This window comes from Loxodonta africana, chromosome 7 (assembly GCF_030014295.1).
Source record: "Loxodonta africana isolate mLoxAfr1 chromosome 7, mLoxAfr1.hap2, whole genome shotgun sequence".
Classification (NCBI taxonomy): Eukaryota; Metazoa; Chordata; class Mammalia; order Proboscidea; family Elephantidae; genus Loxodonta; species Loxodonta africana.
In genome coordinates, this window is record NC_087348.1 from 37,887,669 (window position 1) to 37,909,326 (window position 21,658).

The 21,658-nt window shown below is 51.7% G+C and overlaps 1 protein-coding gene across 3 annotated transcripts in view; it reads right to left on the reverse strand.

Moving 5' to 3' along the window:
- Positions 1 to 20,335, reverse strand: part of PRDM11 (PR/SET domain 11) — a 100,128-nt gene extending 79,793 nt beyond the window's left edge. For all 3 annotated transcript variants that reach the window (XM_064288242.1, XM_064288245.1, XM_064288246.1), the window contains exon 1: positions 20,292 to 20,335. The gene's annotated coding sequence lies outside the window, so the exon portion shown is untranslated. The remainder of the gene's footprint in view (positions 1 to 20,291) is intronic.
- Positions 20,336 to 21,658: the final 1,323 nt, after the last annotated feature.

Below are 21,658 nucleotides of genomic sequence, written 5' to 3' on the forward strand. Positions count from 1 at the left end.
ATGCACGCAACTATTCATTCAACAGCTTTATATGGAGCACCTGCCTTATGTTGGGCACCGTGCCAGGAATAATACACCTTTTGTATTGCTGTCCCGGTGGCCCTCCCGGCCCTAAGAGGCGTTACTGTGTAGTGGTTCACACACGGTCCCTGAAGCCACACTTAAAAACAAACCCAGTTGCCAATGAGTCAACCCCAACTCATGGCAACCCCATGTACACCAGAGTAGAACTGTGCTCCATAGGGTTTTCAATGGCTGATTTTTTGGGAAGTAGATCGCCAGGCCTTTCTTCCAAGGTACCTCTGTGTGAACTCAAACTTCCAACCGTTTGGTTAGCAGCTAAGCACATTAACCATTTGCCCCACTCAGGGACTCTAGGAGCCATGCTTCCAGGATTCAAATCCCTGCCTCATCCCTGTATGACGTTGGAAGTCTCTTAACTTCTCTGTGCCTCCGTTTCCTCAACTGCAAAATGGAGAATAATAATAGCATCAACCCCATAAGGTTATTTTGAGGCTTAAAATAAAATATTACAGGTAAAGACTTGGAATAGTGCCTGGCACATAGTAAACAAACAAAAAAACCCAAACCTGTTGCTGTTGGCTCGATTCTGACTCATAGCAACCCTATAGGACAGACTAGAACTGCCCCATAGGGTTTCCAAGGAGCAGTTGGTAGATTCAAACTGTCAACCTTTGGTTAGCAGCCAAAACTTAACCACTGGCGCCACCAGGATTCTGGCACATAGTATGTGCTCAACAAACGTGAGCGGTTATTACTGAGCCGGAAGCCGAGTCTACATTTGTCTGCACCAATGACCATGCTCTTAACTAAAAGTAAGGCCTGGTCAGTTCCTTTAGTGGAGCCCAGGGGAAGACCTACATCTACAATCAGGAGGTGGGTTCAAGTTTCCCCTCTGCCATCTGCCTGCTAGGACAAGCGCCCTAGCCTTCCTGAACCTCACTTTCTCCAGCCTTAAGTCCCTCCTGCACCCCGGGACAGCTCAGAGAGTGAGTCCTCTTCCCAGCAGGGTGGATGGGCCCAGCTGAACAGCCAGTCTCTGCTTTCCCATGCCTCCACCACCTCTGGCTACCAAGAGGGTTTGTGGCTGGTGCTGGGAAAGGGCTGGGCCTGGGGCCAGTCATGGCACTTCTCACCTCTCCAGAACTAATCTCAACCCTCTGTACTCACCAACCACACATGCCACTGCCCAGAGTGTGCAAGGCCAAGTGGCGCTGCCCAGCTGGTCACCTTCTGCCAAGACTATCACATTGGGTGGCCTCATGAAAAAGAACTGGACAAAGGGCCAGATGGCCAGGTACTATCCCAACCTTGCCAGCGGCTCACTGTATGGCTTTGGGAAAACCATTCAACCTCTTTGAGACTCAGTTTTCACATCTGTGAAATGGACTTGGTCAGGCTACCTGTTTCACAGGGAGGCTGTGAAGAACTGGTTAGACGATGGCATAAAGGTGGTTTGGAACCCAAAAGGAGGTATGAGGCAAGAGAAGAACAAAAGCCATCATTTCCAGAACTAAAAATACAATCAGCTTCAAAGATTTGCCCCAGGGGCTGAGAGGCAAACCCAGGCCCAGTGTGGCCCAGAGATGCCACGGGGCTCTCAGGGGAGAGATTGACCCCAAGCTGCTTTCTTCTTCTGCCCACCCTGCAGGTCAAGAGAGATCAAATCGGCAGCCACAACGAGCCCCATTGACAGCTGGTAAATCTGCCTGAGGTGTGGGGTTACATTACAAGGCTCCTGGCCTCCTCCACGAGCGAGGGGTCAGGCTGACCTCCTTCCCTCCCTGTAGGCCCCGGTCCAGACTCCACAGGGCCAAACTGGGCAGAAATCCGATCAGGAGCTGCATTCTCAGGCAGCAGCCTCCTTCGGGACATCAGTGGGCAGTGAAGCCATCCCAGGCTGCCACCAGGAGCTCGGGCCCACTGCCTGGGGGCGTGGATCTCTAGTGCTAAGTCAGAGAAGAGACCCCAGGATAGTAACATTATGAGCGTTTTGCACTTGACACGTGTTAGCTCGCTTGATCCGCACAGTGGCTCCATGAAGTTGGTGCTGTTATCTCTGTTTTACAGAGGCTGAAACTGAGGCACAGAGAGGCTATGTAGCATTCCCAGAAATACCTGTTGGTACGGGGCCAAGCCAGGATTTGAACCAAAGCATTTTGACTCAAGTCCCCACTTTCGGCCACTTACTATAACAGCCACCCAGGAAAGGGGGGCACTCAAAATCTTGCCTTTTGAGCAAGGGCAGAGGAACCCGAGAAAAAAGGAGAGAAAGCTCCAGGGGCCATGGCCACTGTTTCCAGCTCCCCGAAGGGCTGCCATGGGGCAGGAAACCTGACTTTCTCTCTGGCTCTAAAAAAGGAGAACCAGGAATAATGGGGGAGCCACAGGGAGACATTTGGTCCTGTGCAAAATCTCAGCGGAAAGATTTTAAATATTGCGTAATAATTTTTTAAAATGCAACCAAACTAGCTGCCGTCAAGTTGATACTAACTTATGGCAACCCCATGAGTGTCAGAGTAGAACTGCACTCTATGGGATTTTCAATGGTTGATTTTTTTCAGAGGCAGATCACTGGGCCTTTCTTCTGAGCCAACTCTGAGTGGACTGGGACCTCCAAACTCTCAGTTAGCAGCCAAGCACGTAACCATTTGCACCACCCAACCCAGCAGGAGCTACTAGATGTGACCAAGGAGCCACAAGAAGGAAGGCAGAATTAACCTAAATGCCCATCAGTAGAGAAATGGCTAAATAAATGGTGATCTTCTTCAAAACCTACTATGTATCAGTATAAAAAAGAATGATTTGGTAAATCTCTGCATTAAACCATGGCTAGATTTCCTACATACAATGTTCAGAAAGAAAAGCAATTTGTAGGATGATCTGTACTACATGAAACCATTTGTATTAAAACAAAACAAAACAATGTACTATCATGGTACATTTTTCTATCGGTAAATGTACCTACCTACACTTAATGCCTATATATTATATATACTGCATGGAAATCCTGGTGGTGTAATGGTTAAGTGCTACAGCTGCTAACCAAAGGGTCGGCAGTTCAAATCTGCCAGGCACTCCTTGGAAACTCTATGGGGCAGTTCTACTCGTCCTATAGGGTCACTATGAGTCGGAATCGACTCGACGGCACTGGGTTGTTTTTGTATATACTACGGAGCCCTGGTGGTGCAGTGGTTAAGAGCTCAGCTGCTAACCAAAAGGTCGGCAGTTCACATCCACCAGCTGCTTCCTGGAAACCCTATGGGGCAGTTCTACCCTGTCTTTTGGGGTCATGATGAGTCAGTATCAACCGGGTAGCAATGGGTTTATATATACTATAAGGAGCCGTGATGGTGCAAGGGTTAAGCACCTAGCTGCTAACTGAAAGGTTGGTAGTTCAAACCCACCCAGCGGCTCCATAGGAAAAAGACCTGACAATTCGCTTCTGTAAAGATTGTTGTTGTCATTGGGTGCCACCGAGCCAATCTGGACTCCTAGCGATCCCATGCGACACAAGTAGAATGTATCACTACGGTTTCCTAGACTATAATCTTTATGGGAGCAGATCGCCACGTCTTCTTCCCCCGAGGCTACTGGGTGGGTTTGAAACACCAACTGAGCGTTTAACGATTGCACCACCCAAGAAATCCCTTTGGGGCAGTTCTACTCTGTTACATGGACTCACTATGAGTTGAAACCAACAGCACCCAACAATATCTTACTATATACCTACACAGTACATTTGTTGTTGGGTGCCATTGAGTCAATGCCGACTCATAGCCACCCTATATGATAGAGTAGAACTGCCCCTTGGGGTTTCCTAGGCTGTAATCTTTATGAGAGCAGATTGTCAGGTCTTTTCTGATGCAGAGCCCTGGTGGGTGCCCACCTTTTGGTCAGCAGCTGAGTGCTTAACCATTGCGCCTCCTTATTTATATTACATAAAATCCATTGCAGTTGATTTGATTCCAACTCATAGTGAACCTATAGGCCACAGCAGAACTGCCCCATAGGGTTTCCAAGGAGCAGCTGGTGGACTCGAACTGCCAAACTTTTTTGCTTATAAAACAAAAAAAACCAAACCCAGTGCCACTGAATCGATTCCGACTCAGAGCGACCCTATAGGACAGAGTAGAACTGCCCCAAAAAGTTTCCAAGGAGCGCCTGGCGGATTTGAACTGCCAACCCTTTGGTTAGCAGCCGTAGCACTTAACCGCTACGCCACCAGGGTTTCCTGTTTTTTTTTTTTTTTTTTTGCTTATATACCTATGTAATATACAGCTGCTTTTTTTATATAGGTATATGTAAATGTACAGAAAAAGATCTAGAAGGATATATATCAAAGTAATAATGGTGGTTAGCCCTGCAGAGGAATCTAGGATGGGGTGGTTGCTGAGGAAGATTTTAGCTTTTCCGGTAATATTCGATTTTTTTGCTGCAGAAATGTATTCATATATTCCTTGCAGATTAAAACTTAGTAACACAATATAAAAAAAAATACAAGGAAGACATTATCCTGAGTGAAATTAGTCAGTTGCAAAAGGACAAATATTGTATGACACCACCATTATAAAAACTCAAGAAATAATTTAAACACAGAAGAAAATATTCTTTGATGGTTACAAGAGTGGGGAAGGAGGGAGGAAGAGGGGTATTCACTAATTAGATAGTAGGCAAGAACCATTTTAGGTGAAGGGAAAGACAACACACAAAATAGGAGGGCTCAGCACAACTGGACTAAAGCAAAAGCAAAGAGCTTCCTGAATACAATCGAACACTTCAAAGGCCAGAGCAGCAGGGACGGGGGTCTTGGGACCATGATTTCAGGAGACATCTAGGTCAATTGGCATTACAAAAGGTATTAAGAAAACACCAAAGACATAGATAAAGATGAGCCCAAGAGACAGAAAGGGCCACATAAATCAGAGACTACATCAGCCTGGGACTGGAAGAACTAGATGGTGCCCGGCTACCACCAATGACTGGCCTGAAAGGGAACACAACAGAGAATCATTGATGGAGCAGGAGAGCAGTGGGATGCAGACCTCAAATTCTTGTAAAAAGACCAGACTTACTGGTCTGACTGAGACTAGAGGGACCCCGGAGGTCATTGTCCCCAGACCCTTTGTTAGCCCAAGACTGGAACCATTCCTGAAACCAACTCTTCAGACAGGGATTGGACTGGACGATAAGACAGAAAATGACACTTGTGAGGAGGGAGCTTCTTGGCTCAAGTAGACACATGAGACTACGTGGGCAACTCCTGTCTGGAGGTGAGATGAGAAGTCGGGAGGGAGAGACAGGAGCTGGTTGAACGGACACGGGAAATACAGGGTGGAGAGGTGGAGTGTGCTGTCTCATTAGGGGGAGAGCAGCTAGGAGTACATAGCAGGGTGTGTGTAAGTTTGTGTACGAGAAACTGACTTGATTTGTAAACTTTCACTTAAAGGACAATAAAAAAATATTAAAAAAAGATACAAGGAGCTGTCTTGGGATCCAGTGAGGTTCTGTTCCCTGAAGAACGCAAGGATCCGCTTTGGGGCAGAAGGAACAGAGAGAATTTGAGTACCACAAGGAGAGGTGGGCTAGGTGGTCCTTCTGAACCTCAGGAGCCTCATCAGGGAAGTAGGAGCAAGAGTCCCACTGTGCCCTCATCAGGAGGCGGGAGCCCAGAGAATCAGACCCTGCAGAAGGGAGAAGCCAAAAGTTGTGGATCCTCAATGTGACTCAAAAAGAAATGGCTCGGTAGAGGCACACAGGCTGGCAACTGTACCTCCACCTCCTCACCTGTCCAGTCTCTTCCTCTTCCCTTCCTCCAGTGACTCTCAGCCTCTCTCTCCTGGCACACCCAGCCCCTGGCCAGCATGATCGACCTCAGCCTCGGCCTCCCAGGTAAGGGCAGTGTCTCTGGAGGATCTCACATCTTGCCATCAAGTTGATTCCAACTCATAACGAACCTGTAGGACAGGGTAGAAGTGCCCCATTGGGTTTCCTAGGCTGTAATCTTTACAGGGAACCCTGGTGGCACAGTGGTTAAACCACTCAACTGCTGACCAAAAGGTCAGTGGTTCAAATCCACCAGTCACTTCGTGGGAGAAGGATGTGGCAGTCTGCTTTCGTAAAAATTTACAGGCTTGGAAACTTTATGGGGCAGTTCTACTCTGTCTTATAGGGTCACTATGAGTCAGAATCGACTCAACAGCAGTGGGGTATAATCTTTAGGGGAGGAGATCCCCAGGTCTTTTCTCCTGCAGAGCCACAAGGAGGAGGGGGCAAGTAGATGGGGACAGCTCCTAGGGCTGATTACCCTGACCATGACTCTGGCCTAGCCCCATAGTGAGCCCTAATCCCAAACACAGGCTGCACCTCAGCCTTGACCTCAATCTGGCCCTAGTCAGGAAATGGGTCCTGACAGGAACAAGCAAAGGTCAATGAAGCCATTACCTTCAAGGCAGCTACAGTAGAGAGAGAAGAGCCAAGAGTCTCCACTCTCCCACTGACTTTTTTATAAGACCTTGACTAAGTCATGGCACCCCTTGAAGTCTCAAGTCCCTTGTCTGCAAAATGGTCTAATAGGATCCACCCCCCAAGCAGCTGCAACATCTGTGCAGCCTTTTTGTGAACCGTACATATTGACTCCTATAAAATGCGGGCACTGGGCACTGAGAAAAAAGGGGTGTCAACAGCTGAGCTCCCAAAGCAGCTGGACCTGTAAGACTAGAAGCCCGGGGACAGCCAGAAAGGAACCTGTTGCAGGCCCCATGCAGGGACAAAGAACAGCAGGTGAGAAGAATTCTCCAGGAAGAGACAAGGGTGAGTCCAAAAGGCAGTGGCGGGGGGGGGGGGGGGGCAAGGAAGCCACTGGTAGGTGCCAGGGAGAAGTCTGGTTTCTACCCGAAACTGGGGGAGGGGCCCTTGGGAGCCTGGCTGGCTAGTCCTTGCCTCGCCAGTAGCCCAGGGAACTGGGGCAGGGGCAAGCAATAGACTAGGGATGTGAACCAAGAGGAGGAAGAGCAAAACTCAAGCACTGAGAGAAGCCAAGATAGGCCATGATGAGCAAAGGGGCTGAACTAGGCCCTGGGCTCTGTGCCCGGCCTTGGAGGATTCAGCATGGGCTGTGTAGAACAGGTGGCCTACTGGTGGTCCTTTGGGGAGCGGGGCCACTGAGAAGCAAAGAGGTCCCCCTGTGCTCACAGTGAAGGAGGCCAGCTTAGGAGAGGGTGGGGCAGCAGGACAAAGCCTGAGGTGGGCTCAGCTGCCCCAGGGCTTGCCCTACACCACTCAGGGGGGCCCTTAGTCTACAGCAAGTACTGAGTCTAGCTTAGCACCAGCCCCAGGGCAGAGAGGGCTAGAGAAGTGTGAGGACTTGAACCACAAATCTCCAAAGCCACTGTCAATACCAAGGCACCTCAATGCCTCCAGCCTTCCTGGCCTTGACACCAGGCCTGGGAGTGCCTGCCCCGCCCCACCTCACAGGCCCCAGGCAGCTGAACTCCCAGCTGAATAGCAGCCAGGCAGCCCTGACCAGCTGTGTGGGGCCCAGCCCTTCCAGCAGCAGCAGGAGGGAGCGGGAGGCTGGGCCACCCTGAACAGGGGCCCCAGAAGAGGAGAAGGTAGGTGGGGCTGGTGGGGAGAGAAGCTTCCCACAGCTTCCTCCCAGGCAGGCCTGCATTCTCTGTGGACTTGTGGCCACACGAAGACCCAGGCGCAACATGGTCTGCTCCCAGCAGCCCCAGGACAGGGCAGATCGGCAACTCTCAGGACAGGAGGACTGCGACAAAGCCGAGAGCCAGGCAGCAGCTCCCCAATACTTCCCTGTCTGCTCACTTGGGGGGACGGGGCACAGGTGGGGCCATTAACCATCCCTTGCCACCTCAACTAGGTGCTCACTGTTCAGACCACAAACGCAGGTCTCAGCCCCAGCCCATCAGAGGGCTCATGCAGGAAACAACTTCAGGCCGCTGTCCAGTGTTCATTTCCTAAAAGTACCCCATGCCATCACAGGCCTGGGGCCTGGACCATCCCCCGACCTCAGCCTTAAGCCTCAACTCCCCTTCCTCCTGCTGCACTTCCCGAACAAGGCTCTCGGCTCCTAGGGGGTGACCCGCATACTCCCTATGACAGCTCCAATGCCCCAGTGACACCAGTAGCACCGGATGGTGAAGATATGATGGTAGGGCCACCATGGCCAGCCAGCCTCATCAATGCCAACCCACAGACCAAGACACCCTGGGAAGGCCACACCATTCACACCCAGAGTTCTGCTTGCCTCTCCAGACAGGAGGGACTCACAGGGTAGCCAGGCATCAGCAGAACCATGGGACTGGCTGTCTCAAAAGGGGGCGAGAAGAGGCCTGCTCAATGCAGCTTACCCACTGGGCACCATGAAAGACCCTTCCTGAAGACTGAAGACCTCGATGGGACTTTCAGTCTTCGATGGTACCTTCAGCCCTTGATGGCACCTTCAGCCCTTTGAAGTACTTACTTGGCTGTGATCTCATCTCCCATCTCACATCCACCAACAGGGCTGTCTTCCCAAAACATAAATGTAACCATATCTCTTCCCTGCTTAAAAATCATCAATGGCTATCCAGTGCCTACAGCACAAAGTCTCAACTCCTTAGCATGGTCATGCCACCTCTTCTCCAACCCCACACCACTGGCCTTTCCCTGATCTACCAGATCCTCACATGGTCCAGCCTTGCACATACTATTCCCTGTGCCTAAAATGTCCTTCCTTTCTCCTCTACCTGGCAAACTTCTCCCCCTCCTTCCAGGTCCAGCTCAAAAGTCACTTCTTCTGGGAAGTCTCACCATGTTCTCCCTCCCCACGCACCCAAGGCAGAATGACTTGCTCCCCATCTGCCCCGTGTGGTTTATCCATAAGGAAGTAGGGCACTGCCTACCTTCAATCACAGTTAGGATCTGGGCCAGAATTGCTCAAACTATTTGTGGTGAAGAGCCTTATTTTTATTTTTAATTTTCCAATCTGTTGCCGACTGATGCTTTTGTAAAATACAATTAAAAATGGCCCGGCGACGTCAAATTGCAATACAAATTTCTCAAGGTTTAGTCTCCCTTTCTGTGTTTACCTTGCTGCGGAGCAGTAACACACAGCTCACGAATGGGCAGGAGTCCCTTCACCATGCTCTCTGTAGCACTAGCAAGGCCACTGTGCTCCTGGCGTTCTGAGAACAACACATCAAGTCATTTATGTTTGGACCTCCAGAGCTCATGCGGGCACTCCACGAACATCTACACACCTAAATATTGAATGCCATGTGTCTTAGTCATCTAGCGCTGCTATAACTGAAACACCACAAGTGGATGGCTTTAACTAACAGAAGTTTATTCTCTCACAGTCTAGGAGGCTAGAAGTCCAAATTCAGGATGCCAGCTCCAGGAGAAGGCTATCTCTTTCTGTCAGCTCTGGGGGAAGGTCCTTGTCATCAGTCTTCCCCTGGTCTAGGAGTTTCTCAGCACGGGGATCCTAGGTCCAAAGGACACTCCACTCCCAGCTCTTCTTTCTTGGTGGTAATGAGGTTCCTCTCATCTCTGCTGGATTCTCTCTTTTACATCTCAGAAGAGAGTGCCTTAACATACACCCTAATCCTATAGATTGAGTCTTGCCTTATTAACCTAACTGCCTCCAATCCTGCCTCATTAACATCACAGAGGTTAGGATTTACAACACATAGGATAATCACATCAGATGATAAAATGGAGGACAACCACACAGAACTGGGAACCATGGCCTAGCCTAGTTGACACACATTTTGGGGGGACACAATTCAATCCGTCACACCACGTAACATGGGCAGGTACCTGCGTTAGGCATCCCCATTCCTCAAGTGGGCACGTAGAGGCACCTGATGCCAGAGTTGGCCCACATCCTCTACTTTCTCTGTACCAACTTACATCACAGGGACAGAAACTTGGACCCTGCAAGTCATCTAGTCCAACCTCTCTCCCAGCACAGGCTGCTGACAGCATTTCCCAAGGCAAACCACTGCAGTAACCCTGAGGCAGTCCCATGCAGTGGGGAAGAGCCCAGACTCCAGAATCAGACACACCTGGGTTCAAATCCTGGCTCAGCATTTCACCAGCTGTGTGACCTTTGTTAGGAGTCCCTGGGTACTGCAGATCGCTAACGCACTTGGCTGCTAGCTGAACGGTTGGCACCTGGAGTCCACCCAAAGATGCCTCAGAAGAAAAGTCTTGGTGATCTACTTCCTAAATGTCAGACATTGAAAACCCCATGGAGCGCAGTTTTACTCTGACACACATGGGGTCACCATGAGCCAGAGTCAATTCGATGGCAGCTGGTGACCTTCATGATGTCACTTCGCTTCTCTAGGCTTTAACTTTTCTGTAAACTGAGGCTAATAACACTAGCTTCATGGAAGTGCTGAGAAGGTTAAATAGAGCACGCTGTTTCCGGCAGGGCCCACACACCTATAAGTTGCATTCAGGTTTGGCTGAAACTGATGTTTAGAAAAGGCCTGGCAGCTCCTGGCCCAAAACTCTGTCCCGGATACTACCCTCTTGCTCGTAATACCGCCAAGTCCCGACGTCTTCTCTTTGAGGTAAATTCTACCCTGGCTGCTAAGTTTGCTGATTTCCTTTGGAGGCCACCCTCTCCACCCATGCTCTCCCACCTCCAGGCTGAGGAGCTTCCTCCCTCTTCACCCTACTCGCCTCTCCAGGACACCTCAGCTTCTCTCCCTCTGCACCCCTTCTCCAAATGCCAGTCCCTTTTGGCTGGTGTGGCTTTCCTTCTGAAACACAGCTGGTCTGAGGAGGGGCCTTGCTCCCCCTGAGAAAAACGCCAGCCTGGAGCCCCTCCCCCTCCAGGGCCCGCCCTCTTGGTACCTTGGGCCAAGACAATGGCTGAGTCCACTGAGTCTGCCTGGCTGCGTCCCAGTCAGCTTCCCTCACGAGAGGCTCACTCTCTGCTGGGGCCAAGGGTCCGGTGGTGGGCTGCTCCCTATACCCCTCAGCCATCCCAGAGCTTCCCAAGCCCGCCAGCTCCATCCCCTGGGAATCAGGCAGCAGGATCCTTTCCTGGCCCTCAGTCCTCTCCCTTGGGGAAAGTGCGAGATAGCAAGAGAAGCCACTCTGGGAAAGCTGACATTGTGGGGGCGGTTCCATATTTACTTGCTCAGTGACGTCCATACCAGCCCAGCTCAGTGCCCGAGTCAAGAGTTGATCCTCCAGCCTGCTGGTCCCACCCTTCTCCCCAAACCTCCCACAAGCCTGGAGAAGGAGCCCACTGGTCGCTATCCCCTCCTCACCCCAGATTCCACCCATCCTCATTACCTGGGGTCAGCTACCTCTGTCCCCTCAAGAGGGGATGAGCTCCCCGCCTCTGCAGACACTCAAAGCCATGGCCGGGCAGCCTCTCCTTTTGGCGGGCAGGGCACAGAGACTGTGCCAAAGGCTCTCGGAGGTCCCCGCTCTGCCCTGATTCCAAGGAGAAGGACTGGAAAGCAGAGGAAGGGGTGCTAGGTTTGGGGGTTAGAATTTTAACTTGGCCACTCTCTAAGTTGTATGACCTCCGTCAGGTCACTTCCCTTCTCTGAGCCTCAGTTTTCTCAGGTGGAAAATGGGAGGTCATAAGGGCTAGCCTGCCTCATGGTATAGGCTTTGGGAGAAGGGAAAGTTCGGAGGAGAGTCCTGGGTCCCCTTGCGGTTCAGGTAGGGTGGGGGAGAGGGTGGAAGGGAAAGCTGAGGAAAGGCCTAAAGGCTCCAGAGACCCAGGTGTGCCTCACTCTGCAAGCAGAGACCCCACCCTGGGCCCCCACCTCTGATCTGATGGTGATGCTAGGGTGCAGGACAGCCAGCAGCTTTTGTCCCTCCCCACCCCTCCCCCTCATCCAGTGTCACTTCAGGCCCTGGAGGATCTTGGTCTGTCCAACTCTGCCTGCAAGTTCTGACCTGCGCAGTTCCCAGGGTGGGGAGAGGGTCCTGAAACCAGTTGTGTAAACCAAGAGTTTATAAATCAAATCCTATTTTTAAAGCACCCGAAGAACCTGCTGGGGATTGTTATGAAACACCATAAGCAACCTCTCAGACTTCCTTTATAAATGTAGATTTCCTGAGGTGATTGGAAAGATTAGATTAGGGCTGTGTGATGTTGAGCTGGTCACTTAACCTCTCTGAGCCTGATTTTTTTCATCTGAAAATGGATGTGGAAGCAACCTCGTGGGGCTGTTGTCAAGTACCCTGGTGCTCAATGAGTGTTCCTTCCAGCAGCTTACAACTCCATAGATAGCATTATCTTAAATGTGGGTCCTGAGAACTTGGGGGAAAGTCTCCCCTTACAGGACAGGAAACTGAGGTCCAGGTGGGTTAAATGTTTGGCTTTCAACCTCAGCTGGTGAGGAGAATGAGTGTCTGAGGTTGTGATCAGATCATCTTTAAGGACTTACTTTCTGACACCCAAGCACTGACGTCCCCAGCGAGGGGCACAAGATTATTTCTGTGTCCTGAGCATACCTCCCCAGTGCCCACTGCCCTCTCACCTGAGGAGATGGGCTCCAGGGGCAGCCCTGTGCCACTCACCGCTTCTCTCCCTGGAGCCTTCCCCATGCTCCCCATGAGGCTGACATTGCTGTCACCCCCACTTTGCAGATCAGGCAAGAGGCAACTCTGGGAGGCAGCCTCTGGTCCAGGTCTCCCAGCTCCTGAGTGGCAGGAGCAGGACAGCACCTGAGGCCTGCACCCTCTCCGAGGCACAGCCCTGACCCACTAACCTGCTCCCCTGGCCCCTTCTCAGTTCCCCTTTCTTTCCCTGCCGAGGCGCCAGGTCCAAGGCCACTTTGGCAGATCTTATCTGGGCATTCCCTGGCTACTCAGAAACCACTCTAGAAACCAAAGCCAGGCCCACTCTAGGCAACCTCTGCCCCCCAGAACTTCCCTGATCTGTGGGGTCTGAGCCTTAGTGTGAAGGGCTCAGTCACCCTACCTCTCCATGTGGGACCACCAGTGCCTCGTCCTCTCCCACCTGGATTACTACAACAGCCTCCTAATCAGCCTCTCTGCCTCCAATCTCACACCCAAGCTACTGCAGATGACCGCCAGGATATAAATTTAATCACCACGTCAGCCTCCTCCTTATAAAACCCTCCAAGGCCCCCTGCTATCCAATGGACAAAGTGTAACCTCCTCAGCACTCAAGACTTTTTACGACCTGGCTGGGGTAAAGCATCAGGGTTAGGCAGAAGGGGTTAGGAGCCAGGCAGTCCTGGATTCAAGTCCCAGCAGTGCCACTTATCATCTGTGAAACCGTGGGCAAGTTACTCCATTCTCTGAACCTCAGTTTTCTAAACTGTGTAATGAGGAAATAATAGCTAATATCAGGTGGCTACAGTGAAGAGTAAATGAGATATGTGTGTAAAGTACTTTGCACATAGTAAGTGCTCATTTCATTCACTCATGCCACACATTTTTGAGGTCCTACTATGTGTTCATGTAGCAGTGAACAAAACTAACAAAAATCCCATCTCTCACAGAAAGGTCCACATAAACTGGAGACTACGTCAGACTGAGACCAGAAGAACTAGATGGTGCCTGGCTACCACCGATGACTGTCCTGACAGGGAACACAACAGAGAATCCCTGATGGAGCAGGAGAACAGTAGGATGCAGATCTTAATTTCTTGTAAAAAGACCAGACTTATTGGTCTGACTGAGACTGGAGGGACCCCGGAAGTCATGGCCTCTGGACCCTCTGTTAGCCCAAGACTGGAACCATTCCCAAAGCTAACTCTTCAGACAGGGATTGGGCTGGATTATAAGACAGAAAATGACACCGGTGAAGAGTGAGCTTCTTGGCTCAAGTAGACACATGAGACTATGTGGGCAGCTCCTGTCTGGAGGCGAGATGAGAAGCCAGAAGGGGACAGAAGCTGGTTGAATGGACATGGGGAACACAGAGTGGAGGGGAGGAATGTGCTGTCTTATTAGGGGGAGAGCAGCTAGGAGAATACAGCAAGGTGTGTTTAAGTTTTTGTATGAGAAACTGACTTGATTAGCAAACTTTCACTTAAAGCACAATAAAAAAAAAAAAAAAATCCCAGCTCTCCAGGAACTTCCATTATAATGAAGGGAGGTGGAAATAAATAAAATACAGGGTATATATGCTACATGGTGAAGAAAAAAATAAAGCAGGGAGTCAGAGAGGAAGTGTGGGAGGGTAGCGAAGGTGCTGCAATTTGAAAGAATGCCCTTGAGAAGGTGAAATTGAGCAATGTCCTGGTGGAGGTGAGAGAACCTGCCCTGCAGATAACTGAGGGAACAGTGTTCTAGGGAGAAGGAACAACCAACGCAAAGGCCCTGAGGCCAGGTCAGGACTGGTACATTAGTCATTATTATTGCTACTGGCATTATTCTCTTTCCAGCCTCATCTTCTTCCACCTCCTCCCTTGCAGACATTCTCCAGCCAAATGAACTACTCAAACTTCTCCAAGCCCTTCTGTATACCCATGCCTTTGACAAGCCAACCCTGTGCCAGGAATGCCTCTCCCCTGCTTTTGCTGGTCAACTCCTACTCATCCTTCAAAAGCCAGCTTACAACCCTCCTCCTCAGGGCAGCTCTCCCTCAACTGGAGTCAACGGCTGTCTCTCCTGCATCCCTCTGCTATTACCTTTAACTGTCTGGTTCATTACCCACCTCCCACGCTAGTCTGCTAGTTCTGTAGGGTCTGCAGGTGCTAGGACTGGTTTCCACTGTGCACCTCCCAAGTCCAGCACTGTGCCTGGCATAGCGATAGGACGTGTGCACTAACCACCTGGTGAATGAAGGAAGGCCTGAATGACCCCAGACCCCGAGCCTCTCCTCTTACAGAGCCTTAGCCGGAGATCGACACCACAACTGCGGCTACACTGTGTGAACACTGGCCTTTCAACGCAGATACCAATCTGCAATAGGAAACAGGCTTTTTAAAAATAACAGCACATTTTTCTTCTTTCTTCATTGTTTTTTTTTTTTTTTTTTTCTTCTGCACGGCTTGTCTTTCCGGAGCACCCCCTGGGCCAGCTGCAGGGAAGCCCCTCCCAGGCCCTGCTCTGAAAACCACAGGGCGCTGCAGCCTCGAAGGGCTCCCAGGCTCCTTCAGCAGTGGGTGGAGAAGCACCAGACGATTTTAGACCAGCCCTGGCACCAACCCCACCAGGCACCTCCGAGCCAGGAACCCCTGTGCTCAAATGCCAATGTTAGGCGTTACCCCATAGAAGCTTCTCCAGTGAAGGCTTGGTAAACCCCGTGTGATGTTTCAGGAGGGGCTTCTCCCCTGTTGGCCTGGGCTTCTCTGCCCTCACTCCAAGAGGGCATTCCTAAGGAGGTGGCATCAGACTACCAGGTTTCCAATTCTGGCTGCACGATTGTATAACCCTGAACCCCTTTGCCTCACCTCTTAGAGCCTCAGTTTCCTCATCTGTGAAATGGAGATAAGGATACCTACCTTGTGAATACGTACCTGGCACACGCTAGTGTTAGTTGCCGTCAAGTCAGCTCTGACTCATGGTGACCTTATGTACAACAGAATGAAATGTTGCCCAGTCCTACAGCAGCTTCGTGATCACTGGTATGTTTGAGTCCATTGTTGTGGTCATTGTGTCCTATTTCGTGTGCTTCCAGCCTGGGGCACTCATCTTCCAGCACTATATTGGGCAATGTTCTGTTGTGATCCATAGAGTTTACACTGGCTAATTTTAAAGTAGATTGCTAGGCCTTTCTTCCTAGTCTCTTAGCCTGGAAGCTCTCCTGAAACCTGTCCACCATAGGTGGCCCCGTTGGTATATGAAATACTAGTGGCATAGCTTCCGGCATCACAACATACAAGCCACCACATCACAACGAACTGATAGAGGGGTGGGGGTGGCACACAGCAAGCCCACCGTCAACATTAGCTGTCACCATCATCATCATCATTCTGGGATCTTCTCCTCTGCATCCCTCTCACTTTCTAGATCACATGCTCTGAGAGTCCTCTCAAACATCTCTGAAACATGGACCTCCTGTCCCTGCATGGACACCTGTAATGACAGGTGACTTATTACCCGTACTCTACGCATCGGTCATTTTGCCTGCTATGCTCAACACCTCCTTCCAGCTGGACCCACCTGCCCAAAGTGCCCACTGCTCAGGGAAGCCCCTAGCACGTAGTGAGCCCTCAGAGAATGCTCAGGGGCTCGTCATGAGCAGCTCTCATGTGCTGGGCACTGGGAATAGAACACACGCCCAGCTCAACCCAGCCCCTGCCCTCGCAGAGCTTGTGGTCTAATGGAAGAGCAATGCAGCTATCGGGTAACTACACCAGTAAGTATAAAACTGCTGCTGAAATGAGTGCTATAAAGGAGAGGTACGTGGGGCTATGAAAGGCTGTAATGGAGCATTTGACCTATCAGAGAAGGCAGGGAAGGCTTCTTTGAGGAGCTGAAGCTGATGCTGAAAGATGAAGGCTGAGGAGGTGAGTCAGGAGAGTACACCCAGAATGCTCCTTACAAAAGATGGCAAGACTTCGTCTCCAAGTAACCCAGACAAAGTCTGACCGTCCTCTCTTCTAAGGATTATTCTGGCTGTACTCTCCTGACTCACCTACTCACAAACATGGATGCAGCATCAGGAGGGAGCAATTGCTGGAGAAGGACATCACACTTGGTAAAGCAGAGGGTTAGCAAAAAAGAGGGAGACCCTCAGTGAGATGGACTGACACAGTGGCTCCAACAATGGGCTCACGCATAGCTATGATTGTGAGGATGGTGTAGGACTGGGCAATGCTTCATTCTGTTGTTCACAGGGTCACTCTTAGAGCTGACATGACAGGACCTCACAACAACAACTAGGAGAGGGAGCAGAACACATGGTCAGGGCAGAGGGAACAACATGAAGAATGCACCATGTTAGGTAAAACGTGGCAAATGAGAGGGATGAAAGATGGTGTCCCCACAGGGTCTGGAGGGCAGCTTAAGGATTTCTTTCTCCCTAGGTGGTACAAATGGTTAACATGCTCAGCTGCTAGCCAAAAGGTTGGACGTTCAAGTCTACCCAGAGGCACCTTGGAAGAAAGGCCTGGTGATCTATTTCCAAAAAATCACAGCCATTAAAAACCCTATAGAGCACAGTTCTACTCTGACTCACATGGGTCGCCATGAGTCAGAGTCCATTCAGTGGTAAGTGGTTTCCTAACAGCAATGAGAATTTCTGAAGGTTTTTTAGGCAGGAGGTGATGTTCATGTCAAAGAGGTCGCTTTGCTGCTGTGGGGGATGAACCTTTCCAAGTCATGTCCCTGTGCATGAACTCTCTGTGCGCTACCTCTCTTTTTGCCTGGAACACTCCTCTCACCCCTCTATCAGTCAGGACAGGTGAGGTTATGCTGCCATAACAAACAATCCCCAATTTTAAACAACAGATGTTTAGTTATCATTCATGCTGCTTTTCCACTGTGGGTCACAAGGGGGCTCCACACATGTAGAGACTCAGGGACCCAGGCTAGTAGAAAGAGCCACCACCTTGTCTACTGCCAGTTGCCATACCAGAGCAAAAGAGCAGTCTGTACAGTCTCACATCAGCAATTAAATGCTGTAGCCCAGAAGTGACACACATCATTGTAGTTCAGGATTCACTGGGCAGTCACATGGGCCCATCTAAGCACAAGGGGGGCTAGATTCAATCCTACTTTGTGCCTGGAAGGGGGAAGAATTGGAAATATTTAGGAGAAAGCACTAAGGACCACCACACACTCTCTACTTCCCATCTTGCCCTTGGCTAACCTTGACTCGTGGGCAGGAGAGAACTGCAGAGACAGCTAGAAAGTGGTAGAAGATGAGGTCAAGGAAAGGCAGGGGTCAGATCTCCCAGGGGCATTTGGGTCACAGTAACAACTTGGTTCTTTATCCCAGAAGCCCTGGGAGGCCTTTTTGGTGTCTTAAGCATGAACTGGGAGGCCTGATGTGGTGGTATTTGGAAGCGATCACTCTGACTGCAATGCTGAGACTGGAGTGGAGAAGAGGTAGCAGGTGGCTGGTTAGGAGGCCCTTGCTATAGTCCTGGGGAGAGAGGGTAGTGGCTTAACTAAGATGTGGAGGAAGAAGAGACGGACAGAAGCGGATGGATTCAATTTAGAAGATGAAGCTCTCTGGACTTGAGGATGGAATGGATTGGGGTAAATGAAACAGAGACACCAAGGACTGGTGGGATGATGGTGCACTCAGCCAAGATCAGACTCCTGGAGGAGGATGAGGTTTAGAGATGAAGACAGACTTCGATCCCAAGCATTTGTCATGACTAAGGAAGCCAAGAGGGCAGGCTGAGGAGGCAGCTAGATAAACAGGTCTGACTCCTGAGTCCTAGTCCAGTGTCCTTTGTTTCCTTCATACCTGCCAAAAACCTAGAACCAGGGAAACCCCATCTAAGTCCAAGAGAGGAAAGATTAAGATGACAGAGGTCTTACTTGACACCAAGGAGAAGAAATTTAGGAAATACATCGCTCCAAGGGGGACTAGAGGACAGAACCGTAAGGACAGATCAAAAACAGTTCATAGGTGGAGGTGATGGCTATGATGGCTGATCAAGTGTTCCTGGGACTTACAGGGGGAGCCCCTCACCTTTGAGACTGTCACCAAGGGAGAGAATCAGACCCTGGCACCAGGTGTTCCTTGGAGGCCCTGTCAGTATGGGCTGTACAGGCCTGGGTAGGGCCCGCTGGCCAATTCTGATATGAGAATTAACACTTCTTAAACCTTGTGCCAAGCCCTGGACTAGGAGCTTTGTCTTGCTATCTCATTTAATCTCACAACTGCCTTGCCAGACAGGCTTTTTGTTAGCCTCATTTTAGGGATACAGAAACCAGGTTCAGAGAGGTCAAAAGCAAGTGTGCAAAGTCCAAAGTCGAAGAGATACTACGAGAAGAAGGATCCCGATAGAGATGCCCTTTCCCCTAAGCGAAAGCAATGGGCCTGGGCTCTACTCTGGTAGGGAAGGCTTTTAGACATCTGCTCAACAGAACTCTGCTTGCCAACCTCTCAGAGAGCTGGCGGGCAAAGGCCAGGCCCTGCTCCCCACCGAAGGGGACCCCAGCCTGTCACTTCTGGCCCATGGAGCCCAGACTCCTGTCTGGGCCCCTGCAACCGTCTCTGCCTTCCTCCCTCTCATGAGGAAATGTGGGCAAAGGAAAGCTTGGGTGCCCTAGGCATCGTGCTCCATGGAAAATTCTTTTGCCCCAGCACAGACAAAAAACCCAAAGTTTATAGGCTTTCCAGGCCTCAAGAGCAATCTCTCATTATTGCCTCATGTGCTCATGCACAAAGAACTGGGTGTTTCCTTCCAGCCAGTCTAAATTATATACCACAGGCTTTCTCCACAGGAAGCAAACATCTAAGAAAGGGACGTTTAACCTTTTTCTCCCCTATGTCCCAGCCCACCCTGGGGGTGTCAGCCGGTTCTCCCAGTCGGGCTTACGACACTACCAACTTTTCAACCCACATCGCCCACGGTCCGAGAAGACATCTATATTCTCCTTGCAGCAACTTGCCTAGGGCGTGCTGGCCTTGAAGGAGAAAGGTCACTGGGCCGCTAAGTTTCCGCAGAGGAGAGCACCTTGGGGACGGGTGCCAGGGGACGGCGCCTATACTCCGGGGAGATTTCGCGGAGTCAGCACCGCAACTAGGACGTCAAGTGTATTAGAGAAACGCCCTGCGGCTCCGCCACGTTCAGCGGAAAGCCGTCAGCAGCGTTGGAAGAGACCCAATTAGCATCCCGAAAGATCCCGCGCCCCGGCACCAGCCTCCGGCGCAGAGCCGAAACTGGCCCCAGAACTAGGCCAGCGGCCCGGGAAGCCCTCCGGCCTCGGGCGCCCCGCCCCACGCGTGTCACTGCGTCCCCACTCCGAAGGTTCCCATTGGCCGGCGGCGCCGTCCGTCAGCGCGCGGGACGTGCGCGGAGAGAAAAGGCTACATTGTAACAAGGCGAGGAGCGAGCGAGCGCGCGAGCGCGAGCGGGGAGGAAGGAGGCGGAGGGGCGGCCCCCGGATCCCGCAGCGGCGGCGGCGGCGGCGGCAGCTACCTGCCGAGGGTTAACCCCCCTTGGGCCCGGGGCGAGCCGCTCCCCGCCCCGCACCCGCGCCCCGGGCCCCCGCGCCCTGCGCCGGCCCCCGCGCCTCCCGCACCACCCGCAGCCCCGCAGCGCGGCCCCCGCGCGCGCTGGCCAACTGCCGAGCGCTTTCCGAAGCCATTTTCAATGGCCACATTGGCTACCGGGCTGACTCACCTTCCCGGGAATGCGGCGGCGGCGCGGGGCCCGGGCGCGGCGGCCCGGCGGGCGGCTCGGCGGCGGCGGCGCGGCCCCGGCGGGCGGCCCCGCGGCGGGAGCGGCCGCGCTGCGGGCGCGCGGGTCCCCGGCGAGGCCAAGTTTCAGCGCCAGCCTCGGCGCGGCGGCGGCGGCGGCGGCGACTCGCTGCTGCTCTCCTCCCCTGCTTTGACCACCATCTTATTAGTACAGGAAATGACATGGAAAACGGAAGAAAGCGGCGTTTGGGGCAGACGCGGACCCCCCAATTCAGGGGCCGGAGCCGGGACTCAGCAGCCGCGTCCCAGTCCGGCCCCGGAGAGAACTCCCGGAGCCCCCTCGGCTCCCGCCCCGCGCCCTGCCCGGAGGGGGCAACCTAGCTCCTGGAACCTCAAGGCAGAGGGCAAGGTTTATATGCCAACCCGGGAAGAAAGCGAGAACAAATAAATGAAAAAAGAAAAGGTTAACAGAACTTTCCAACTGGGACACTTTTTGAGGGTAGAATTAAAAGTTCTAGAATTTTAAGAAGTCGTTCCTAGGGGTGCTCCCTGACTCGCCCGATCCCGTTGCTGCCCACTTGGAACTAAAAAGTCCGAGGAACGAATGCGCTTATATTTTTAACCCTTTCGGGGTGTAAAGCGTTTCAGCTCGGCCGTCCACAGCAGGCCCCCTCTCGGTCCCGTTTAACCCTTTGAATGCCCGGTAGTTTGGAGAAAAAACTGAAGTCATAACAAAAAACCAAAACCCTAAAGTCTTATCTGAAAGCTGAGGATAAGGGACTTGGGGTTCGTTAAAAATATTAACTATTTACATGGTCCTGCGGTTTTAAAGTCGCCAACTGCAACGTGTCCTTCCAACCCAATCTGTTACAGAGATGGAGACTCTAGAAGAACTGAGACGGATTGGTCCCTAGCCGACTTGGAAAATGTATGTAAGCCGCGCTAACTTGCTCAGTTCCTCGGTTTCTCTATCTGTGAAATGGGATTCAACATCGCAGAAGGACGGAAGGCAGTGAGGGAAAGACGGCACAGAATTTCGTAAAGACAAAGTGCTTAAAAGCCTGGAAGGCAACCCTCGGTGACTACAAAATCGACAGTTTGTGGTGGGTCTTTGACTAGAGCAGGGCACCGCGGGATGGAGTCGTAACCAGGACAACCGTTTCCAAAACAACCCCCTTCTGGCGTTGCCTGCAAGCCGTGTGGCCCAACTGCGAGGTCGCTCCTGCTCGGGGAGGCTGTAATACGCTGACTCCAAAACGAGGGGCATAACCCCCTTGCAAGTTGCCTAGAGGGTTCGATTCCAGTAAGGCTCTGGACGGGCGCTGCCCAGTGAGAGGCGGTCTTTTCCCC